This window comes from Protobothrops mucrosquamatus, unplaced genomic scaffold, assembly GCF_001527695.2.
Source record: "Protobothrops mucrosquamatus isolate PMUCROS unplaced genomic scaffold, P.Mucros_1.0 scaffold66, whole genome shotgun sequence".
Classification (NCBI taxonomy): Eukaryota; Metazoa; Chordata; class Lepidosauria; order Squamata; family Viperidae; genus Protobothrops; species Protobothrops mucrosquamatus.
The window spans coordinates 420,979-431,630 of record NW_015386444.1 but is presented as its reverse complement, the minus strand read 5'-3'; the positions used below and the strand labels follow the sequence as shown (position 1 = coordinate 431,630).

Here is a 10,652-nt window from a genome sequence, read left to right as displayed (position 1 = left end):
TTGTCTTGAGATCCCTGGCTCCAAACTTCCTGATGGTTCCACATCTGCATATGTATAAGACTAACTACTGCCCTGGGCAAAGAGATGAGGCCAGGTTTGGTTTCTGCTTTTCAGAAAATGCTTTTAAAAATCCTTTTGGTGAACAATATCTTTCTTTCTGCCTTTTTAATATTTCCTTCTCTGGGTTAACTTCCCACAAGGGGAAGATGTCAATGTAATGACCCCGTGTCTGGAAGTTATTTGGGTCTGCATACAGCAAAAGAGATTTCTGCTCAATCCTAACAAGACTGAGTAGATGTGACTGTTTGGACCCCCTGGTTTGAAATTATCACCATTTTGTGTTTGGATGGATCTGCATTTCCCAGTCAAAACTAGTGTGCAATCGGGAGGTCTCCTCTGTACTTGTAGCTACTGCTCAAAGAGCAAGATGGCAGGTGTATCCATAGATTCATCTGGTATACTAGTTGTATCCTTTCCTCAATTAAAAATCCCTTTGGACAGTCACTCATGCCCTAATCACCTCATGATTAGATTATTGCAATGACTCTACATGGGGCTGCCTTGAAGATCACCCCAAAGCTACAGCCAGTTCAAAATGCAGCAGAATAAGCTGTAATGGGGTGTAGCCATGTGTCATTACTGTTGTAAAGAAACTACTCTGAACAACTCATTAAATAGATTCAATGCTTATTTTAAATGTATTTTTGTTAAATTGCCAATCCAATTTTGTTGGACTAGAGTTAACATATAAATTCCAGGAAATTAATTTGGTTAACTGGACCTAGCCATTAGCTGTTACTTTTTCTGTTCTGGGATGTCCTGGTCATAAAGCCCTTGTAACTCCCAGTTATAATTTACAGTGCAGTTTGTCTAGATCTAAACTTGAGACAGAATGTAACAGCCAGGCTGCTGTCCAGAACATGTTTTGGATACCATGCAATTCTGGTCCTAAAGGAACTGAATTAGCAACATAGTCGGTTTGTAACGTTTTTATAATGATGCTGTTTGTAATGTTTAAGATGCTAATAACTGATAATAGCCTCTTCAAATGTGTATCTGCCCAAATATAAGGATCTGGAAACTGGTGTTTCTCCTGTATTAATCATAATAATATAGTGATACAGATAGGATTTATCTTGTACCCAACATACATATTCCCTTCTCTCATATTTTGTGGTTAGCTTGCTGCTCATACTGTCTACTTATGTGAGTTATAAAAAAGCCTCCCTTTTTATGACCATGCAATCCCTTAATTTGTGGTAGAGTTAGAACAAGTGGATGGAGCTGAGCATTTATTGGCTGGATGCCCTTCGTGATGCTATACAGATTTTGCAGCAGCTATAGCAATTGTTTAGTAATTAAAACTGAGAAATGTAAAAATATTTATCTGGCTTTGAGAGCCATTGAGTTAGAAGGTCTAGTCATTTGCTACATTTTTTTTTGCTTTTATTTTTCCCTGCCTTGATTTGATAAATCAATATTTGTATACTACAATTATGGATAAGTTGTAGTATACAAATATTGATTTATCAATATTTCTAATACTTTGCTGGGGATGACCACAATATGACCACAATCTGTTTGCATGAATAGGGCACTAACAGAGAAAATGGAAGGGAAAACAAAAAACTGACATGGAACAAGCTCAGGAAACATTCATTTGCCAGATCAGTAAAACAATCAAGATTTTATAGGCTGCTGATTCAAGGAGATAAGAAAATGTTAAGTGGTATATTCACTGCAATTAAACTTTAGGGGATGAGCCAAAAATCAGCAGCAGGAATTGTTATGAAAGTCTGTGCATAATTTTCTCAGTTTCTTCACAAACTGTCAACCTTAAATATGACTTTTTGGGGTATTACAACTATTGTTTGTACATCATCATCACGATCTAAAAAAGTTACTGTTTTAATATGGTTTTACAAGTGTACAACATTTATAGTTAATTTCTGGGTTTGACATGATGAAATAGACCTAAAAAGAATTCTGAGAAGAATTTGAAAGAATATTCTAATGAAATTTATCAAGACCCAGATCATATTTTCATTATTTAAGAGTTTAAGAGAGCTAATTGTCCACATTGTAAGATTTTTATATAACTAAATGAAGTATATATTTACCATTATCCAGGTATTGTTATTGTGTTTCTTTTTTACATAGCCTTATTTCCTTGGCAAAGAAATAATTGAACTTATTTAGAATTCCCAACTATTTGTGTTTCATTTTGCTAAATAAAAATATTCACTGTTCCTATGATTATACCATCTTTCACCTTCTCATATTTTTAATTGAACAGATTCTCATGCTTAAAAAGTAAATGATTGAAAATAGGAAAAGATTCAAATTATTTTTCCAAAATTATAGTAAGCTTTCTAACTATGTTAACTATATTTTCTTATATTAAGAATATAATTTTAATTTTAAAAATCTTAAAATCTTATATTATTAATAGGAATATTATTGCCCTAAATGATAAGCTTGATGCTAACTTACTTTGTATTGATTGAACAGTGCTTTATTTGTTAATAATAATATGAACTATTTTTCTCAATTGAAAGATATTTCATAGTAATATTTCTGCATAAAAAAATTGCAATCTTGCTTTAGTTTATATTGTAAAATTATCTAACCCTAGATATTTTTTATAATTATCTATAAATGCAGAAGCTTTTCTTTGCCATTTATGATGTAACTTTAAGTATTTGTATAATTTTATCCTTATTATATATTGCTTAAAAAGTACAATTATTTTTGTGCTACATCTGCTTCTTCCAGTGTATCTGTTTCAGGGGTTTCTAACTTTACTATTTCTAGTTTAATTTAAAAGTAAGTGTATGAGGCTAAAAGAGAAAAAAGGCAGTAATCTAGAACAGGGCTTTTCAAGCTTTTCACCAATTGTACCACTTTTAGGATATGGCAATATTCGAGTACCTCCAGTCATCTAGCACAGGGCTTTTCAACCAGTGGTACGGGTACCACCTATGGTACATTGGCACCTGGCAGGTGGTACGCGACCATCCTAGAAAAGTGGTAGCGGGGGAGGGGAGCTCGGCGCTGATCCTGGTGCTTCGGCTGAGCCCAGAAGCGCCGATCAGCTGGAATGTTGCAGCATCTCCAGGGTCTTGTGATTTACATTCAGGTGCTTGGCAACTGATTCATATTTCTGATGGTTACAGTGTCCCAGGGTCATGTGATCCCCTTTTGCAACCTTTTGACAAGCAAAGTCAATGGCTGGGGGGCGAGGCCAGTTCAACGTCGCTCAGGCACCTGTGGGGGGGATCCAGGAGTCTAAAAGTGAAGGGGAGTGGGACTGGGGTGGGCACCAGGGCATGATCTACTAGAGGAGCCTCGCACCGGGACCCTACAGCTCAATCCAGTTCAGGCCCACTTCTCCGAGGACGCATCTGGCTACGCTTACCTCCTCCTTGAGGCTGCTGCTGCTGTGCTCATTCTCCTTGGCCAGGTTGCTCATGGTGGATGCAGGAGGGCAAATTGCATGCATGGGTCAGAGGGAGGCCCACTCCCTCTCCATGTGAGGACATCCAGCTTTATAACCAAATCATTCTTCGCAATAGGATGGGAGACCACCAGGATAGGCCAGGAGGAAGGGGCAAGGGGATGGCAGAAGGGCTGCTGGTGGACAAGTGCTAAGGCAGGACCTCTCAAAGTTTTCCTCCCTCTCATTCCAATCTCCTTCCTTTCTTCCTTCCTTCCTTTCCCTCCCTCCCTCCTTCCCTGACTCCTTCCTTCCTTCCATTCTCTCCCTCCCTCCCTGCTTTTTTTTTAAGCTGCCAGAGGCTCTGGGCAGAGGTGGCAACAGGTAGACAGCAGTGGGCAGAGGCTTCCCATTTTCACCCCTCCCCCCTGTCATTGCCTCTGCGTGGCTCTCAGCTCACCTCTCCCAGACCCATGCACCTGTTTGTTTTTGTGTGTGTGTGTGTGTGCACGCGCACATGTGGGGGGTCTCACCCTTGTAGCACCATCCCCTCAACAGAGACCTTCTGCGATAGGCTGCAAACTAGTGAAAGCTGGTTTTTTGGAGTACTTGTTTTTTTCTCTCAACATGCCACCGATCGCATCGCGCCCTGCCCTCCTCAGCTCCCGCCTCCAACCCTGTGGAAGGCTGCAAGAAGCTCCCATCGCAGCTTCTCTTACCTCTCCCATTCTTTTCCTCCCCAATGTCACAGCGTGGGGCTGCAAGAGGTGAGACTCCCTCCCCACGCGCACGTGCACGCCCACACACACACACACTCACACAGACACGTGCACAGGTGTGGGAGAGGTGAGCTGAGAGCCATGCAGAGGCCCTTTAGGAGCAGAGGCAAGGGGGGAAGGGGTCAAAATGGGAAGCCTCCTGCCCGGAGCCTCGGACAGCTTAAAAAAATAAACCTGTGAAGCACTCAGAGCGCGGCCCCCAGGGACACCCAGGCCTCTGTGCTTGCTCACTGCCTCCTGTGTGCATGCCCAAGGGGGTGAGGCGGCCCGTCGCTGGTTCCAGGGTTGTCCCATAGATCTAGGGCTGAGCATGATAGGTACGAGGTTGTAAATGAGCACCCGGTTGGCCTGGGCTGGCCTCTTTTCTTTCTGAGCAGTCAGCATGAACGCGGGGCGCTGGCCTTTTCCCGCCAAAACTTTCTGTTTTTACCTCCTTTTCTCTCTCCCATCTCCTTTTTCATGCACTTCCAGTTAAATGCTGCTTTCGTAAGTGCCAATCAGCAGGAGCCCGGCACTGATCCTGGGGCTTCTGCCAAGCCCCAACAGCCCTGCAGCTCCAAGCCCCAACAGCCCTGCAGCTCCCTCAGGCATGTGCAACGCTGCCACACTTCAGCTCATTTTTCTCCCCCCCCCCGCTATCACTTTTCTAGGACGGTTGCATACCACCTGCCAGGTGCCAAAGTACCACCAGTGGTACATGTTCCACCAGTTGAAAAGCCGTGATCTAGAACAGGGCTTTTCAACCTTTTCACCCATTGTACCACTTTTAGGATATGGCAACATCCGAGTACCACCAGTTGCCTAGCAAGGTGTCAAAAAATTGATGACCAAAAAAAAAAAAGGAAAAAAATGATAAAGTACAGGTAGTCCTCGACTTACAACAGTTCGCTTAGTGACTGTTTGAGGTTACAATGACACTGAAAAAAGTGCCCCCCAAGCCACAGCCGACCAAGACACCTGCCTGCCCGCCCGGCCGCGCTCTTCCTCCTGTCCGAGGTTTTCATTGCTGTGAACATTTCTGTTGAGGATTGGCAGCGGGGGTGGGGGGGTGTTTGGTTTTTATTCCCCCCGTCTGCTGGGTGGTTGCAGCAGGTTTTAGTCACTTCACATGACCCTGGGACACTGTGATCGTCATAAATATGAATCAGTTGCCAAGCATCTGAATGTAAATCACAAGACCCTGGAGATGCTGCAACATTCCAGCTGATCGGCGCTTCTGGGCTCAGCCGAAACACCAGGATCAGCGCCGAGCTCCCCTCCCCCGCTACCACTTTTCTAGGATGGTCGCGTACCACCTGCCAGGTGCCAATATACCATAGGTGGTACCCGTACCACTGGTTGAAAAGCCCTGATCTAGAATATCATCCAGAAACAATAAAAGTTACCTCAGAAAATTTGTTGCTCATTGGATCAGATATCCAAGATATTTGTTTATAAAATATATTTATACATAAAACCTTATATGGCTATCTATTTAAGGTTTTATATAACTAGATGGCTTACAGCAACAATAAAAACATATTTGAAAAATTCACAGAACAAATAGTGCTCAGCAACCTCACACAACCCTTCCTGATAATAATAATCACTGGGTTCCAGCTTCACCCAATCCAATGCCTGAGGAAGAACCAGACTTTTTGAAGATTTTCCAGAAGGATAGAAGGATGGGGACCTGCAGGATCTTGGGACTGGAGGAGAGAGAGATTATCATTGTACATCTATCAGCCAATAACTATTGTCTTCTGTTGGTCTAATGGGAATAAATATTAAAATCAGAAGAAATGTTGAATGAGTTTCTAAAGAGTTTGAAACTCTAGATAGAAAAGTGAAAAAATTATCACGTGGTTTTCCATCACTTTTTTTCTTTTGAACATCATATACTTGCATATAAAAGTGAGCAACTGGTATCTAAATAATGTGATCAAGATCTGATTTCATATCTATATACTATCATACCACTATGAAGGATTTCTTGTAATGATCAGCTATACTTGACTACTGAAAAGAATTTGTTTTCTATGTGGCTTATATACCTGATCAAGAAAATTTTTAGCTCTGTGAGAAATATTGCCTAGAAAAATGGTTGGTGGGATTGTTAAGTATTTAACAAACTTGGAGAGAAATGTCCCATCACTGATATCATTGTCATTGTTTTATGAAAAGTGATATGATGAGAGATCTTACTTTGGCTACAGTACATGCAAAACAGATCTAGTTGGATATGATATAGTTCCTATTAGAGCTAGTTACATTAAATAAGTTACATTAAATAAAGAATAATGCCTTGGTCATGGAAAATAGCAATTTCATTATGTTCAAGCTGCATTTAGAATGTGATGTAATGTGTAGTTCTGGACAACATATTTAAATAGGATACCAATAAATTAGAATATTCATAGACTAATGTTTACAAAGCAGAGTCTGAAAAACAAGTCGTATAACAAATGTTTTGTTCTTCATTTCTATATTTGCATTTTAATTTTTTTATTATTATAATATTTTATTGATTTTCCAGTTTTACATTTGAGTATTTGGAAGGCAACATGGTGATTGGGTTAATCAATAGTTCAATAACAAAATCTTTAGTACATATCTCAGGTTATATCATCAAATGTTTCTTCTCTGTTTCCCTTAACATTTGCTATATCGTATTTAAGCTAGTAAATTTCTAATTATATCAAACTCAGTGAAAACTTCATTATCACAGTTATCAATACATTTTTTGCTTATACACATCTTAATAGATCTTCATAAACAATCCATATCCTGTTATTACGTTTTACCTAATTTTTAGTTTTTAATTACAGAACTCCAATTTAACCTTTAATATCCATAGTATTTGACTTTTGGGTAACCCAAATTTCCTTTGTCTCACTCCATAAAAATTATAATGTCTAAAATGCACATATTACTTACTTAAATATATTCTTAATTCTATTTCGTAAACGTTTTCTATTTCTCACCCTAGTACATCACCACCTTAATAATAGAATATCCTTTGCTAGCTCAAGTCCATCATCTATATTATCTGGGCTAATTAATAGTTCAAACCTATTTCCTAATAGTTAGTTTTCATTTCCCTTGTAAGTCTTAAGTCCTCAGTATTAAACAGATTAATCCCTTATTTTTTACTATTTTCCAACTATTTTAAATCTAATAATCAAATTTCCCCTTGTTTCAAAATCTCCCTTTAGTCCACTGGTTGACAATTTAGGATCCTCTCAGTAAATCAAAAGACCCCAGTTTTTCAACCTAATTCTAGCTTTTTTCTTTTGCCAACCAGGCTTTCATACCAATGCTTTTAAATCATCGAATAGATCTCCCTTCATTCTTGTGTATGTTACTTGAATTAAAGGAGACCATCTAGTTGCCACTTTTCTGGAAGAATTGGCCCATTTATAATCATTAAATTGTCACCCTGATGACCCAGATCTCCTTATTTGCTCTGGTATAGTTGTCTTCAATTCGATCTGGTCTTCTTCTTTCTCAGATTTCTTCTGGTTTGTGTAGAAAGTCATTTCCATTTTTAAAGTTATTGTTTCATTGGATTTTCGGTGAACTGTACTTGTTGATCTTTAAAGCCCTCTGTCTAGGACTTCCGGTTCTGGATCGCGGTGCTGGCGGTCGCTCGGAGAGAGTCGTCTCTTCGCCGGCCGGTTTTCCCTTTGCCGGTAGACCCTAAACAAGGTCGAATGTCGCCCAGGAGAGGCGACCACCGCAGAGGAGGACTCTCGTCTGATCGTGGAAGGGCGGCAGCTCCTTCCGTGGTCCAAGGCAGCTCCTCAGGCTGACGGAGAAAAGATCAGCCATTAACATGGCCGATCACTTAGCCCAGTGTTTCTCAACCTTGACAATTTTAAGGCATGTGGACTTCAACTCCCAGAATTCCACAGCCAGCAATGCTGGCTGTGGAATTCTGGGAGTTGAAGTCCACATGCCTTAAAATTGTCAAGGTTGAGAAACACTGACTTAGCCGCTCCAGCCGAAATTCAGAAGAACATCTAAGCATAAAGAAACCACCATGGAAGATCTGGGTGAGACCCCTGCTTTTATCCTAACTACCTCCCTGTGAAAAGCCTCTGGAATTATTTCCCTGTTTTGATAGAGCAGCGTTTGCTCAATTGAGAAACAAGCTTTGGGAACAAAAGAAAAAACATAATTAATTTTTAATGACTATTTCTACTCTTGGATACTCTGGGGTCCTGAAAAAATCCCTATTATAGAATTTTACTATTCTATCTACTTATTAAGTTGGAGATTATTGTCTTTCTTTTTCATTTTATTTTTCTTAACTGGACAAAACTTCATTGGAATCTGGAAAAAGATTTTACAGCCTACTGGGGACACCTTGTGGCGAAAGTTGACATTGCAATTGCATTTCCTTTTTGATTTTGAGACTGGGTTTGACCTTCAAATTATCACAAAAGGGAAAAGACAAAGGATTTGAAACAGCTGGGTGGTGAAATTATCTGCTAGAAATTGTGGAGGTGGATATTGGCTGACTGTTAGTAAATAAAGGTCCCTTCCAACTTTATTAGTATTATTGTTGTTGTTGTTGTTATTATTATTATTATTATTATTATTATTATTATTATTATTAAATGGAGGAACTTTACCCACAGCTTAATTATAATCTCATACTGGAAAAAATCTTTGAAGTTACGGAGCAAATGAACTCTAGGATGAAAACCAAAGATGATATTCCAGATCTACAAACTGATCCCCAAATTTTAACTGACATACAATTCAATGAGATGGAGGAACCTTACCCACAACTTAATTATAAACGTATACTGGAAAAAACCCTTGAAGCCACTGAGCAACTGAACATCAGATCAAAGCCTTTGCTCCAAAACTTCAAACTGATCTCCAGACTCCAATTTACTATTTTATAACTCAAAAAACAACAGAAGAGGAACAAATCTATACCAAAGAGGACATTACACAATCCTGCGTACAATTCACTGAGAATTTTGACGACCAAAGAATGACTTTAACTAAAACACCTTTAACTTCAAAAGCTACAGGAATTGATCTGCAAATACGAGTTACCGAGAGTTGTGATAATTTGGATAACCAACTAGCAATCACAACATTGGACAAAATTGATTATGTTACTCAGATGGCAGTGGAACTACGAGAAGAGAAACATGACCAGACTGAATTGATGATAAACACCTCTAATCAAACATTGAGATTTGATGATATAGAGGCTCTTTTATGGAAACCTGCTTGGCACAAAAAGAAAGCCAGAGTCAGATTTAAAAATGGGATTTAAAACTTTACTTAATGGGTTAAAAGGGCTTTTTAGAGACATTGACTGATTTAATACTAACTGAGATGGAAATTATTGACTAGATTATACTTTGGAATTGTAACATGGAAAAGGTTTTAAATAAGGAGTTATTAGGATAAGAAATAATATATATATATCTGAAATATAGTAAGAAGATACCCTTTGGAATAACATGTTTGTTTTAGGTATGGTAACTACTCTGATGGGATTTAAATTTTACTTAATTGGCTAAAAAGGCTTTTTAAAGATATGGAGTGACTTAATGTTTAGGATCTAAACCTATAACCGAGATGAAAACTACTGGTTAGATTATAGTTTCGAATTATAATATGAAAAAGGTTTTAAATGAAGAATTATTAGGATAAGAAATAGAATATATTTGTGAAATAGAGTAAGAATGTATTTTTTTGGAATAATACTGCTATTTTCGGTATGATAATTACTTTGTAATGGAATAAGAATAAGAAAATGGATTGTGACAATGGAAGACATGGCATTACTAAATGAGTTATTAGAATAAGAAATAGAATATATTTGGGAAAGGTAAGAATATAACTGTTGGGATAATATGCTTATCTTAGACATTATAACCATCATGTTATGAAACGAGGTAAATTAGGGATACCCGAAATGTAAACAATATGTTTATTTAAGGCTAAATTAGAATACAGTAATTGGAAGTTAGTAAAGCTTAAAAACAGGATTTGGACTTGTATAGGTAAAATATTATTGATAATACTCTTGATTGATTGAAGTTTATTTAGAAATGTATTAATTTGAATATGTTATATTAATTGAGGAAAATAGAGAGGGAACTTTTAAGGAGTTAACCTGACCTATATGTGTATAACTTTGTTTTTTGCATAACTGATTACCCCATCACCACATTGTTTCCTAAGCACTTTGATGTAAAAATTGAAAAATTAATAAAACTTGTCTTAAAAAAAAACCCTCTGTCTTAGTGTTCACTTCTTCCACGTCTGTTGTTTTTTGGATTATTGGTTCTTTAGTTGCAATCAAGGTTTTGCTTTGTACATCTGGGCTGGCAGCTTGGTCTTTCAGATTAGATCTCATTGTCTCACTGACTGTAAGAATAGTTTCAAGTATAGATTTTAGCATAGGCAAGATTTTTTTGCTGATC

The 10,652-nt window shown here is 38.3% G+C and overlaps 1 long non-coding RNA gene across 1 annotated transcript in view; it reads left to right on the top strand.

The window, feature by feature from the left end:
* LOC114922325 overlaps nt 1–10,391 on the top strand; it is a 19,579-nt gene extending 9,188 nt beyond the window's left edge. The window contains exon 3 of the long non-coding RNA XR_003810377.1: nt 8,838–10,391. This is a non-coding gene — a long non-coding RNA (uncharacterized LOC114922325). The remainder of the gene's footprint in view (nt 1–8,837) is intronic.
* The last annotated feature ends 261 nt before the right edge of the window (nt 10,392–10,652 follow it).